Raw genomic sequence first — 15056 nt, 5'->3', positions numbered from 1 at the left:
AATGTTTGGTATATAGATTTAACTATAAGTGTTTGATTTATATCTTGCTGATTGAATTTACCTAAATTCTAGTTAATGCAACAAGATCAACTTTTTCTCTAATGTAGATAAGATTAATGTAAATAAGATTTTCATACATTTCACACTTTCAATATATATTTCTAATTTAAATTTTTTTATAAATATTTATAATTTAGACTTTTATAAATACGAATAACTTAATAATAATCTTAAAAAAAAAAAAGAAAAAATAAACGCACTCAAATTTCATCTACATAAAATATATAACCTAATGCCTTCTCATAACATAAAAAGAAGATTTTGCTGAAGTATTTAAAAATTTAAGTAAAGATCTGAAAATGAAAATAATTTTATTAAAATATCTTGTTAAATAATTATGTAGGAAACTCAAACATGATAAATAATATTACAAAAAGTTTTGATACTGTAATAATCAATTTAAATACATCCTATATAATTATTTTATTAGTTCAATAAAATTATTTTCAGATTTGCAGCTAAATTTTTAGATTTTTAACAAAACCGCATAAAATTTCTTCCGCATAAAATAAAATATACATACAGATAAAAACCGTAATAACTGAAATTATTTTGAGATGAAAATCCTAATACCCAAATGTCGAGGCTATAATTTATAAGTTTCTGAATTCTAAACATTTAAAGTTAGCAAATCATATGACCTAAAGTTCGCGTATTCAAGTGTGGTAACGCAAAATGCCAACCACACCTGAACGTGCAAACTTTAATGTGATTCGCTTTAAATGTTTATAATTCAAAAATTATTATAACTTCGATATTTTAGTATTAGGATTTTTGTCTCAAAATGATCTCAGAAATCTATCTTTAAATATTGTTAGTTTTTACCAGACATCCTGTATAATAACACAGAACTGTTTAAAAATTGATGTCACTTATCATGCTCTCTGTTATAATACTGATCACCTGAAGGTTTAAACTGATAAATAACTAAATTTTTAAAGTCCTAGTAATTTCTAACATAGCAGATTGGACTTTCTGATGATCATTAAAGTATAGCTTAGAGCTTGATAATGCTTGCATGTAACGTATGATAGAACTCTAGAACTAATCATAATTAAACATAATATGTAATGTCCTTCTCTCAGATCAGGGTTTTCCAAACTTTTGTAAATTGTAATTCATTTTTCAGAATATCAAACTCGGCGATCTATCTATCTTTATTGAATACAAAAAGTGGGGGAAGGAGTAGCAATTGATTACTTATTTATATTTAATTTTATTTCCTTTTTTACATTACTTTTTTATTAAATACACTTTCATTAATATTTTTCAGATATATGAGATGTATGTAAAAAATGATACGAGTAATTTTCAAGCATAATTGATAGCTACAACCTATTTCGCAATTTAGTTGGAATTTCTATCATCGCTGAATAGCCAATTTAACACATGTATTTAATACAATGAAATTATAATTTAACATTTAAAAATTTTTTGCGACTCACGAAAAGTCAACTTGCGACATACTAGTGGATGGCGATTCATTTTGGGAATCTTTGCTCTAGATAGATACATTTTACGTATTTGTATTCTTTTCTCACAAAATTTAACTCGACTAAATAACAGAATTGCACTTTCGATTTTTATTTGCTTAATCAACGGTAAATATCACGTCAAGGAAATCGGTCACTTGATCAGTTTCCAAAAGTTATTTATTTTTAAACCACGACACGACATACCTATTTAAACTTTTCTGCAACCTTCGGAAGGATAATCCATGATCTTTTAAAGAGCGAGCTCTGACGAAATTTTCACCGTCGAATTCAATAATGGCGAATTTACGCGTGACGCCAGCGTGGCAGCGTGCAAACTTTTCTACACAGGCACAATTTCCTATCGCAAAGTTCTTTCGATCTTTCCACCTTCGTTACCGTATCAACCCCGTTGCGCAGGCACTTTCAGCATGCCGCCACCGTGGCATAAAACGATGTGCTTTATGCACCGTCCGGCACATTACTGGCTTAACATCTCCGGGAAAATATCTTTCCGCGGTCATAAGGGAAATTTTGACATGCGTCAGGCAGAAAAAAAGGGCTCGTCACGTTCGTAATGTAACGGAAAACATTTTTCCGACGTCCCGTGAAATTTTCCCTCTATCAGATCGAGAAAAAAATATCGGTACGAAATATAACGAATAATACAAATATCTTTGGAAAATGTTATATATTATTTTTAAAAAAAAGAAATTCGTGTTTTTATTTACAAAATATAAATTATTTTCAATAACGCGTGAAAAATTTATAAATAATTTATAAATAATCGAAAATAATCAACATAAATAAATTTAAAAATGTCATACTTAATCAAATAAGGTTTCAATGCTTAATAATTTTACTATTAACTAAGTTTCATAATTTTTAATTTTAATAAAAAATTATAAGACTTACTACTGCGCGCTGATTATTTATCAGTCTTGAAACAATCTAAAACTGAAGCTGAAGCACATAATATCACAAATTAAATTGACAATGTAATAATGTCTAATAAGTATTTTAAAAACTGTAAAGAATAAATTATTTCCAGTTTTGCATTACATTTGTGTGTAAAATTGTAGGGGTAATAATTTTTAATCCTATAAATTTTAGACTCTAATTAATTCTATCACGCATTTCTAGCACCCTCAATTCTGTTTCCAATAACGTTCTGTAGAATTAGATAATTAAACGAAATATCTTATTGGATTTTATTATCAGGTACTATGCATGGTAACAGTTGCATACATCTACGGATGAATTTATTGGAACTGAGTCAATCCTTCTTTGCATTTAAGAAATATTATCACTGAAAGATGTTCAGTAAACGATCTATCAAATGATAGCCACGACAGCCTATGATGGATAGTTATGTTTGTATATGATACGTTTTACCTTACTTCAACTTACAGTATTAAATATGCGAAATGGGGCGCGTGACAGATCATCTGACAGTTTTTTGAGCACTTAGCAGCGTTGTCTTCGTGAATCATACATACTACGAATATTAAGCGGCAAAGGGATAATGTATTATTTTATTTAAATAAATCTAATTTTTTAAAAATAATATGTCATCAACAAGAAATATAACTTTTATTTATTAACAACAAAATCAATCATAAATTGTTTCCAATATTACTTTACTTACTTTAAAATTAGTTTTAGAAATATATAAATCAGATAGTTTATAGAATATTGGTTGCTGCGATATAAAGATTAATAATCTTTTACTAATATAAGGATTAACAATTTATTACACGTATAAGGATTAACAATCTCTTTTAACGAATTAACAATTTTATTCGCCTTTTAAAGCTTTGCCCGTTATTCGAGTAGTAATTTTTCAGAGAACAGAGTCGCGGGGCAGGATGCGAACGATTAAATCGGCTTTTCATCAGAGTACGGACGCGCGCGTACGAGCGAGAAAAAGCAGTTAGTTCCCCTTTCGTGTCTGATCGAACCGACGCCAGAGCCCAAACGTGCACGAGACAGCGAAAGCACTCGAGAAAATCTCTCGCGCTCGTCCGGCGAGCAATCGATTGCTGAAGAAAAGCGTTCGCGAGAACGCCACCGCTCGTCGACAAACAACCGTGGATCTGCGAGGTTTGCCACGGTACGTAGGCACACCTATTACTCGCTCTTTCACGGAAGCACGCTAAATCGAAATTCGAAATCCCGTGCGAGGCGGTGCGCTGGTATTGCTGTAAGTGCCGTTGGAGAACGTACACGATATAAAACCGCGATAACACAAAATGTATCGACAAGCGCGATAGCACGCTTTTTCGCACTTCAATAAATTTCTCATTATCGATGTTGCGTGTTATTTGTCTCTCGACGGGAAACTTATACATAAACTTATACATATACATAAACTTATCGATTTCTTTTGAAGAAATACACGGAAAAATGGCTGTATACTGAAATATTTATAAATTTAGTTAGATAATACAGACCTGAAAATAATTATATTATAGATCATCAAAATAATTCTAGAACGCTCGAGCATATGATTAGCAACACTGCAAGAAGTTTTGACATTTTAATAACCAACTACAAAATTATTTGTATCTTAGAAACGATTGAATGTTTGACTTATGTTTCCAACAATTATCAATTTTAATATACTTTTAAATGCAAGGTGATAAAAAATATTCAGCATTTATATAATGGATATGTAGTACACACCGTATTAAGTAAGAAAGCTTTAATAAACATAAATCGAAATCGTTTTTGAGATATAAAGCAAACTTGTATTAAAAGTAATTATATCCCATGAATATCTACTGACAATGAATTATTTCAATTAAACAAAGAAATATTCTATAATTACTTCCCTTCCTTCCTCTATTACCTTGCAAAATAACTTTAAGCAAATATATATTTTTACTTAACAATATTGAACGGACTTGACATCAATATTATATAAATATATCTTAATCACACACATAATAAATTTAATTATTTTAGTTTAATATAATTATGTGTTTAAAATTGTAGAATTAAACTTTTTCATAAACAAATTTGATATTTGAGTGGTAGATAAAATTATTCATTATCATTTAAGTGCACTTTGAGAATTACCAAATTACTTTTTTCATAAAAAGTTCATGACAATGATGAGAAATGTTAAAGATACTCTCTCTTATAAAGAAATGATAGAGAGTATTTGCGATGGCAATCAACTAGAAGCATTCTGTCATACCGTCCCATTCTAAATTGTTCGTCATTCAATTAGCATGCATATATACGATAACTATGGTTGCTTTTACTTCGACATTCGACCTAGTTTCGTTTTGAAGTAGAAATATCGGGATGTTAATTAATTCGGCAAACAATAACTGAGATACACTTTACCGAGAATGCTTTTTAATTATTTTTCATGTGCCGCAGACCGAGTTAATGGGAAGAATACAATTTATCTGTATGTATCAGATATATTCAGCCCGCAACTTTATCTTCTATAATTTAAACAGACAAACCTATTACATCAGTCCAATTGCATCCACGCCTAACTTTCATGTTATGTAACTGCCAGAAATCGATATCCTCTTATTCCTGTATCACAAATATTATAGACTGTAAGTAATTATAATAAATCAAACTGTATTCCATATTATTCCATATTATTTGATGCAAATAAAGACACATATGCATCAAATTTATGAAAGCTTTTATAAATTAGTAAGTTATTTCAGATATTAATTACAAATAATTTTAAATAAAACAAAAGAAATATAAATATCATTTGAAAAATATAAAGAATGAGTTAATTTTTACAAAATTATTATTATTATCATAATTATAATTCTATTCACAGTTTCTAAAATTATTATTTTTATTAAAATTATTATGTGTAGTAACAATATTATTAAATCAATTGCAATCAATGATGAGGCACAAATCTTTAATAAAATTATTTTAAAAATGCAAAATTATAAAAAATAAAATTATAAAAATGTTTTAACAAATTAATTTTTCAACTAAATTTCAATTAAATTTTCCTACCTTTTAATATTGCTTAAATTTTAAATATAAAAATTAAATATAGAAATACTGTTAAAATACAGTTTAAATAGAGAAATTACAATATAATAATCTCTAAAACGTTTTATCAGCAAACACATTTAAATCTGTATATATCTGTTTTACTCAATTAACGTTTTACGTAAGTCCTCGATCTATGCTAACTCCAATGCACCATGTTTCATAACTAGTTCTTCCTGGCAAAACTCGTCTCAAAACTGTTCTACTTCAATTTCCGTTTTCCGGTCTGCATGGTCTGTAGGTATGTTTTGGCATTTTGGCCCATATTTCTAACAGAATTTCAGACAGCTATTACTATTGCTAAGCTATTGGCGAAAATTGTGACGAAGAGTCCAAAATGTTTCCTATGTGAATCTCTCGTCTAATTTCGAAAATATTGAATCATGCTTTTATTTATAGTTAAAATTGCATTCATTTAAATGTGGGTGGATCTATATAATTTTGTTAATATAAATAAAAGCTCTTATATTTTTATACTTCATTATTTGTATAATTAATTAAATCTTTTTTTTATTTTCCTATATGTTGCACGTTACAAGATACACGTAGAAAAGCTACAGAATATTATCGATTTGTTCCACGAAATATGTATGATTGAATAACGGTTTTTGATTACGATTCGTAGCGAGTGTGCGCAAGGATATTGCGACGGAAACCCTTGGCAGATGTCGATGTTCACGCGCTATCTCGTTCTTCCCCAGAGAAAGCGGAAGCACGAAATAAAGAAAGGGAGAATCAGCGCGACAAAGCCATTCGGGTTCTCTGATCGGTCAATAACGATTTCCCGGGAATATAAATGTCTCCGCGAGCAGCCAACCGACGCCGTTCAATTCGGAGTAGGTCCCGCTTTGCCTTTTAATCTTGTAGCTTCGCCTCTTTTAATCTCGTTCCATCGACCTGCCCCCTCCATAACCAACCTGTGCAATTTCTCCTTTCGTTCGTATCCGTCGATTTAACCGGATATCCGCGATGGACACTCTATGTGCTACGCAAAATTATCAATGGACACGACTCATACAGCCAAATCAGGATATTTCGCCGATACACAGCATTTGTGATTTGAATCGATGTTTTATAATTATTTTCATGTACATACGCATAGTAACATAGTAACATGTCATCACTCCGTTAAAGAGTTATAGTTGAAATATAGTAAAAACATGAAAAATAAACGAGAAACAAACGCATAGTTTCTGTTTATTCAAAGAATAATGTTAATGCACATTCAAACTTGAAATTTTAGGAAAAATAATTAAAAATTGTATCATCGATATTAAATTACTCATAATTTTAATATATGATATTTTATATTACTACTCTGATATATGTTCATGATTTCGTTTAAAGAAAAAAATTTCGGCGCACAGTTTACACATTAGATATGTACAATTATACATGTAAATTTACACAGAAATTTTTAAATACTAAGATCCGCTTTGATCGAATATTTTTTTTTATTTAATTAAAAATAATATATTATTATATTCAAATAAAAGACAGATTTATAATAATTAAATTAATTAAATGAATATAATGTGTAAATTTAAGAGAGAATAAGATAAATCGGACTTGCAATTTTTGCTCTATAAGACGTAAATAAAGTCCGATTGTAATGTCGAAAGTTGAAAAAAATCATTTAATTCTCTTTATTTTTGTTTGAGACTATTTTAACGTATATCTCTCACTTGTGTTGAATTATAATGGAAAATATAAAAACGCTTTTTCCAGTTCGATTTAGAAATGTTGGTTCAAAATTGAACCATTTTCTAGTCCAAATCGGACACTCCTATTTTTATGAATTTTTAAATAGAATTTTTAAATATTTTAATATATTTTTGTTAGTATTGAGTAAAAAAAAGTAAAAACGAGCAATTTGTCAAAGATAAAACGGTCAAAGATAAAAATTTTATTCAGAAAAAAAATTACTGTTTACAGTTTATATTATTAGAATTGAAATTAATAAAAACTCAATTAATCTGAATCTGATGACCACGATGTTTTACTGATTTAATTTCTTAAACCAGATCTGGTCGGCCGATCATCAGTACTACAATACAATTAGGTCTATAAGTTATTTATTGTACTGTTGGTCCAATTTGAACACCAAAAAGAGGTCCGATTTGGATCCTTTTGAACTTTAGAACAAATTTTACACTAAACCGTAAAATTTATCACAAACTTCTTGATATTTTTGAATTCACTCTTTAATTATCTTAAATCAATTATCTTTCAATTTTTTAACATCTTTTAAATAACAATTTATAAAGATTTCCTTTTTAAAAAAAAATTTCTGACGATGGCTGAAAATATTTGCGTCTATTCTATGAATATTATGACAGAGAACTGTCAAACTGTTGTCACATATTCGATGTTTTATAAGGACTTTAGATTATAAATGGCACATAAATCTGCTTATTTAAATTAAGAAGATCTTATTTGGAATACGGTCCGATTTAGGTCACTTTTTTCTACTATTCTCTTTCCAGAAAATTTTTAAATGATATTATTTTATAAAAATAAAACAAATTTTTAAAGCTTTTTAAAGCTATTGGATACATATGTAGACATAATTCAATTGTTTCTACAGTTGGATTAATTAGATTACATGATTTAGGTTTATATTTATAATCTGAAACTGAAGAATTTATCTGAATTAATATTGACATATAGTATTTAGTAATTGCTCTTATGATCAATGCGATAAAATAATGTTTAGTTATTTATTTTATATGATATGAATTTCACAAATACATTAAAAAGTAGAATGAAGATATTTTATTCTCAAATAAAAGTTTTAATTTAATGATTTAATGATTTTATTTAATCAGATATTATTATTTATTCAGATATTAATCAGATATTAATTTATTTAATAAAAAGTACTCAAATAAAATAATCTTATTTTTTTAATTATGTACAAATTTATTTATTTCTAATTGTTAGTAACTTAATTTTAATGGTTTATAGCAACAATGTTTAATAATGTAAGATTTAATAATCATCTTATCGCGTATTACTATATTGCAAAATTTTTTAATGACGTTTAATAACTTATGAGAATAATCATACTGTTTTCAATTCATCTCTCAGCTAAGAATACTTTCATTATCAGTTCAATCAAATTGTAACTGTAGAATTGTCTGTATCTCAAGATGAGACTATTTTTTTATTTAAAAACTTTTTTAATTTTATTTAATGAATTTTTTTAAAGATCTCTAAAATATGTGAAATATAATAATAATATTTAAAAAATAATATAAGAAAAAGGCTCAAATAATTTATAAAATTAATAAGTATAGGGCTATCTCTCTACACACACACACACACACACACACACGCGCGCGCGCGCGCGCACGAGCCAAGCAAAGTCTTAATATTGTGTTATTATAAAACAAAAGTTTATTATAACATTTGTTTCTACTCTAATTGAATCAACATTGAGAATGATCTAATTAGGGTCGAAACGTATGTTATAAACTTTTGTTTTATAATAATAATCTTGCTTGACTCGTAGCCTTATTATTAATAATATTTAAATTTTGTTTATCGAATGTTCAAACTAAATGCTATATAATAATCTTGATAATATTATTTTCTGCAAATTGCACTTTTTTCTAATTAAAACTATTTAAATTTTATTATTTTATGTTTTACTACTTACTTTCATATTTCTGAAATCAATTTTGTATGAAATCGAGAATGATAAAAGTCGTTTTTCATTAAAAAGAGATCATCCTGTATGTGATTAATACGTCTTATAACAAGTGCAATAATTATTCACGCATAAAATGCATATGATTATTCTCTAGCGCAAATGAGGCAGCAGCTTTGAAATGAGGTAATGCACGTAATTTTAACGAATAAACGGCCACAATGAACCTAATAAACTGAAGTTTCGCGATTTGTTCATCAGGACGTGTAATGTATGCAACGAAGTGGAAAGTTTTCATTAGCTCTGCAAAGCTTTAATTTATTGGAAAAGATATATAATAATAACAGATATATATTAATAATATATATATATATAAGTATATATATTTAAATATATCAAGAAATTAAATAAGCACAAAAAAATATATGAAATTAATTGTCACCTGTTTCTATATATATCTAGCGGCGAAAAAAATGTAAATTATAAAATTTTGTTTTATATAAATATTGTTTAATATATTTAATATATATCTTCCTTCTGTTTTAAAAACTATTCTTTATGAACCTTTATATATACAATTTCATAAGAAAATCGCAACAAAAAGTAATATATTAATTAAAATCTTTATTCTTTTTCGAAATAATGTCATAATAAACTATTTAATCGCGCTTATTCCGTTAAAATTCCTAGTTTTTACTGTTTTTTTTTTCAGAAAATTTTGATTAAATCTATATTCATAATTTTCTCAAATATTAATTAATCGGAAAATTATCAGTAATGTACAATATGTTTCATACTCGTGCTTTTATATGATAAATGCGTACTTTTATTTCTGAAATTCTATAATACATGTAACATGTGAAATACATTTATGCTAAATGCACGCTATCGTAATAACCGTTCTAAATATGGATTTATATTATTAATAATGGTGATATTAATTGGAGTACAAAAATAAGATAATTTATATGTATCTAAAAACAAATTAGAACCGGGTTAATAATGCGATAACTTGTACAAAACATCCTTAACAAAACGAATTGCACAGATTATTAAATTAAATTAAATTTATTAACATTTTTTTAATTTAAGTTATTAAATTAAAAATAAAACTTATTTCACAATGATTATTCACAGAGAAATAATGAAAATATTTTACGAATATATTCTATATATAGTAAATCATTTTTATATATATTCTATCTTATTCTAATTTAAACACACACACACACACACATACACACACACACACACACACACACACACACACAGAGTGATCGAAAACGATACTTTTTTTGAGATATTGAGAACCCCTTCGACAACGAACGATCGGTCTCCAAAAGCCGATCTACTGCCGAGACCACTCCTCTTGCTCATGGGCAACTTCGCGGTGGTGCTTCAGGATATCTACGGCGAAAACGCTGAAAGATTCGCTGCCGTAACAGTCGGACCGGGCGCATAAATCAGCTGCACAGACTCGTGTGAGAGAGGTGACGACGCCGGCAGGCCACCCCGTCAATAAAATGCAAAGACGGAAAAGTAAAGTTAAAGATAAGCTGCCTCTGGACCCACGCCGAGAGTACTTGGACGCCGAGTCCAGCGATGAAGCGGAAAGGCTCGGTAAGATTTACGAGAAAAATATTAAACGCACCCACTTCTCCGTTTCAACTTTCTCGATTTTCCGCTCCTTTCCCAACTTCGTTTCTTCGCTCCGCCTGTCCTATTTTCGACACTTTCGGCCCATCGTTTTCAACCTCTGTCTCGTACGACCTCGTCGCGCACTCCAATTCCGCCGTTAAATCCGAAGATACCGCAAAATCGATCACGGAACAAGCAACACATTCGTGAAAAGAATATTAAATACTTTCGTTTTTCACTATTCTCAATTCTATCTGTTATTCATTTTTTTTTTATTTCATCTTCCATCTTTTTCAAATACCTCAATTTCCAATTTCCACAAATCATGACACGTTTATTCCATTATCTCTCTGTGTGCGATATCTGCGATTGATACATGCGACTGATACATTTTTGAATACTTCATTACAGCGCGACGCTGATTAATTAAGCAGAATTGGCTTATTTAATTCATTTTCTAGTTTACACCAGTCATTACAGCAGACATAATTTCCTCGATACTTCTGCAAATATTAACAAGGCAGTAATAATAACGACCACGTTAGCCATAATGCGGCTAATTTGAAGCAAGTCGCTCGACAGGGACGTTCATCCAAATTTCGACACGGATTCGACAATGGCTGCGTCCAATTTGCAATTACAATGGCTGTTTTGTATGCTCCCACGAGTGTATTTGGTAACCATAAATTCCGCGATAACTTTAAAGACGAAATAGATGTAACAGATGTACGATCATACATCGAGAATACTTGATATTAATGAGCCAATTTTCATTTCAATTTCAACAATTTCAATAATTATGACATATCGTACATAAGCCGGCCACTTGCAACGATTAATCGGTCATTCGCAGGTTCCGCGCTGTTGCAGGTTCCTAATTTGTCTCCTGGATTATGGTAATTTACCCTTCGACCTCGATCGTACCCGCCGCATGTTGGAAGATGAACCTAATTCGTCCTCTCATGAGTTCTCATAGTACTTGCACGATTCAAAAGTAGGTAAACTAGATAAACCGATAATCTATATGCAAGCTGCCTGCATCTATCAGCCTTGATGCAAACTAATATTATTACTCACAATTCTTCCTATTCAAACATGACAGGATCTACAAACTCTTAATCTGCAAACAATTAACGTCACGTTACGTATGATCGAGGACGGTGATTTCATCACTAGTTAGCTACGGTAAAATGCTTCGTCTGATCTCACATTAATTCACAGAGTCAGATGATTTTAGTTATTCGTGCGACAAAGTGACCGTACATTTTGACAGTGCATTTAAAAAGATGAGAAATTGCAGCTTTTCATTATCCTTCACTCATATTTTAATATGAGTATTTTAATATGAGTTGCCTTAGAAATATCTAGTATTTATAACATTTGAGATTTATATAAATTGGATTTATATTTTCCTTGCACAGTAATTCTAAATATCCGTAAACAATTATCTTAATATTAAAATAATGAAGAAGTTATGAATAATCAAGCAGAACACAAGTCATTGTGACGTTAAAATCAGAATGACTCCTAAATAATTACTAAAAGTTACTTTTCAATCAGTTACTATTCATTTTAACGTCATTTTGACGTTATAATGACTTGTTGTTTTGAAGTATATAGAAAGATTGATTTTGCGGGAGTATCTGAAAATTTATATAGATTATTATATTTATATAGATAATTATATATAGATATAGATTTGAAAATAATTTTGAATCATCACAAAATAATGACGTAAGAATCTCAAGCATGGTAAGCAATGCTATACAAAAAGCTATACAATTTTTGACATTCTAGTAACTAGTTTGAGTGTTTTACAAAATTATTACGGTTCTAACAAAATTTTCAGATCTAGCTAAATTGTTAAATATTTCAACAAAAAACATTCTTTCAATATCCATTATTTTTCATTGTTAATATAAATTCTAAAATTTGGCATAAATCCATTCACAATTTGTCTCATTTCGCGCTAAATAATTCTAATAATTTTTTTAAGAACAACGATTTTTGAGAGAAGTATATACGTGAGACCGATAAGTCGTTGCATGTCGCCAAAGAAGACATCGTCGTATCTGCATAATGTTCGCCATCATAGCGGGATAAATTGCCCCAACGTGGCCTACGGTAGCTCCTCGATCGCGACGCGACGTGTTTCCTCTTCCTTCGATTTACTAGCTACTCGCGATTTATAGTTCCTATTAGATTGCCAAGAGTAAAGGCATGGGTGGCAGAATGGGCGGCAGCGATGGCCCAGCGATGGAACCGAGACGTGGAGAAGGCCTGAGGAATGATAGGGACGAACGAGACCCTCTTGGAACGAATGTCTTCTATTTAATCTGGATGGCGAATTTAGGAGGGCACATCGCGCCGTTCCAATTGACGACTAACGAACAGCCAGCTTTTAGAATTTGTTTCCTCTTTCTAATGCCCTTTATATTAGTTACGAGTTCGCCTTTCCGACAATAAATGTCGTCGCAATGTACAGAGAGATAGGATCTCACAGTGCAACCGCGGCATTACTTGCGACCTATGATAGAGATTATCGAGCGGGAATATTGTTGCAGAAGATGAAGAAGAGGTGGTCCAGCTACGTCCAATATATGAAGAGGATGAATTAAATGAATTAGTAAGTTTAAATATTTTTCTTAGATTTACAATCTAAAATTATCTTAAACAAACTATGATATATAATTTTAAGATTGAATTACAGTTTATATATGGAAAGAATGATTTCGCCGCGAAGTATTAAAAAAATTTTAATAAATACAGATCTAAAAATGATTTCCTTAAGCTATATCAAAATAATTATGTAGATACGCTTAAGCTAATTGCTAAAATGCTTAAAAATTTGGAACATTGTTCATTATGTTAAATTTAAAAAAACTTTAATTATTTTGATGATCTAACAAAAATTATTTTTAAATCCGTAGATATTTTAGCAAAATTATTCTTTCCATGCTCGTTCGAAAAAAGTTAATGGTTAAACTTTTATTGTATTTACTCTAACATTTATTCCATAAGGACATGTTCATTATACAGTAACCTTTAATTATATCAGTTATAAGCAAATAATTACATTTAAATACCAATTTCAATTACATTCTACATCGAGATAATATGCTTCTAGAAACAATATATGATGTTATTAAAAAATAAAAATTGATTTATTAGTTTGGATTAGAAGCAAGTATTCACAAAAATTCGATGCCTTTTCAGGTTCAATGTGTTAAGGATATGACGACTCTGAGTGGTCTGACAGACGACGATTGGACGTGGAAATGCGACATGGACATTCGCGAGTTCTTCCACGAACCGAGCATTCCGGTCCTCTGCATTTATCACGTGAACGGCCATTTGACCACAGAATTTTCATTTCCTACGGTGCCCGTGCACGAGCTAACCTACTTCGTGAGACAGCCCAACGAGATTTTCTATTCGGAGAACTTTCGCGAACGCATTCTCTTCGGGTCGGTGAACGACAAGGTGGAGAGTCATATACTAGGCATTATCCAGAACATGTTCGCACCGATCTTTTTTGCAATTGAAACCTGGCCCGATAGTATCCTTCTGCCCTCTCTGTTCTTATCACATTGCCGTCAAAGTACCCAATTAATTCGCGTAAGAAACGCGAAAAGTTTTATAAGATATTGGGCCAAACGATACGAATCCGTAGAATGAGTGAGCTTAACTATATATAACGATAGGCCAACAGGAAGAGTTGGCGAAGTTTCTTCATTTTTTCGCTTCTCTTTCTCTTTTTTTTTTTCGTTTCATCTCAGTAAATAATGTACGTGTACAGATCGCGAGTTACGGAACTTTAATTGGGTCCAGACACGATATCCCGTCGGTCTTCTCGGCAACTCCCCGAGTGACCCACTTGAGGTTGGGCTTCGCCGTGTAATGTAAATTCTGTTTAACTTTCAAATCCCGCTGCGCGCGCGCGAAACGCTCGCGACCAGTTGATTTTGTAGTGGGTGGTGATTTAAAGTTTTTCGCGGATTTAAATGTACGTTTAAAAAACTTCACCAGCGAAAGGCGCCCAAGGGAGACATCGCACGTTTTATCTCTCGCTCGAATCCATGATTCAATCCGATATATATCTGTTCTGATATATGATCGATTTTTGCGAAGCAATTTAAATCCAATTGGGTTTTCGAACATTCTGCCGTAGTCAATTTTATTCTAGTCTT

This window comes from Atta colombica, unplaced genomic scaffold, assembly GCF_001594045.1.
Source record: "Atta colombica isolate Treedump-2 unplaced genomic scaffold, Acol1.0 scaffold205, whole genome shotgun sequence".
NCBI classification, from domain to species: domain Eukaryota; kingdom Metazoa; phylum Arthropoda; class Insecta; order Hymenoptera; family Formicidae; genus Atta; species Atta colombica.
The sequence above is the reverse complement of the archived record's forward strand: the minus strand, read 5'-3'. Positions refer to the sequence as shown.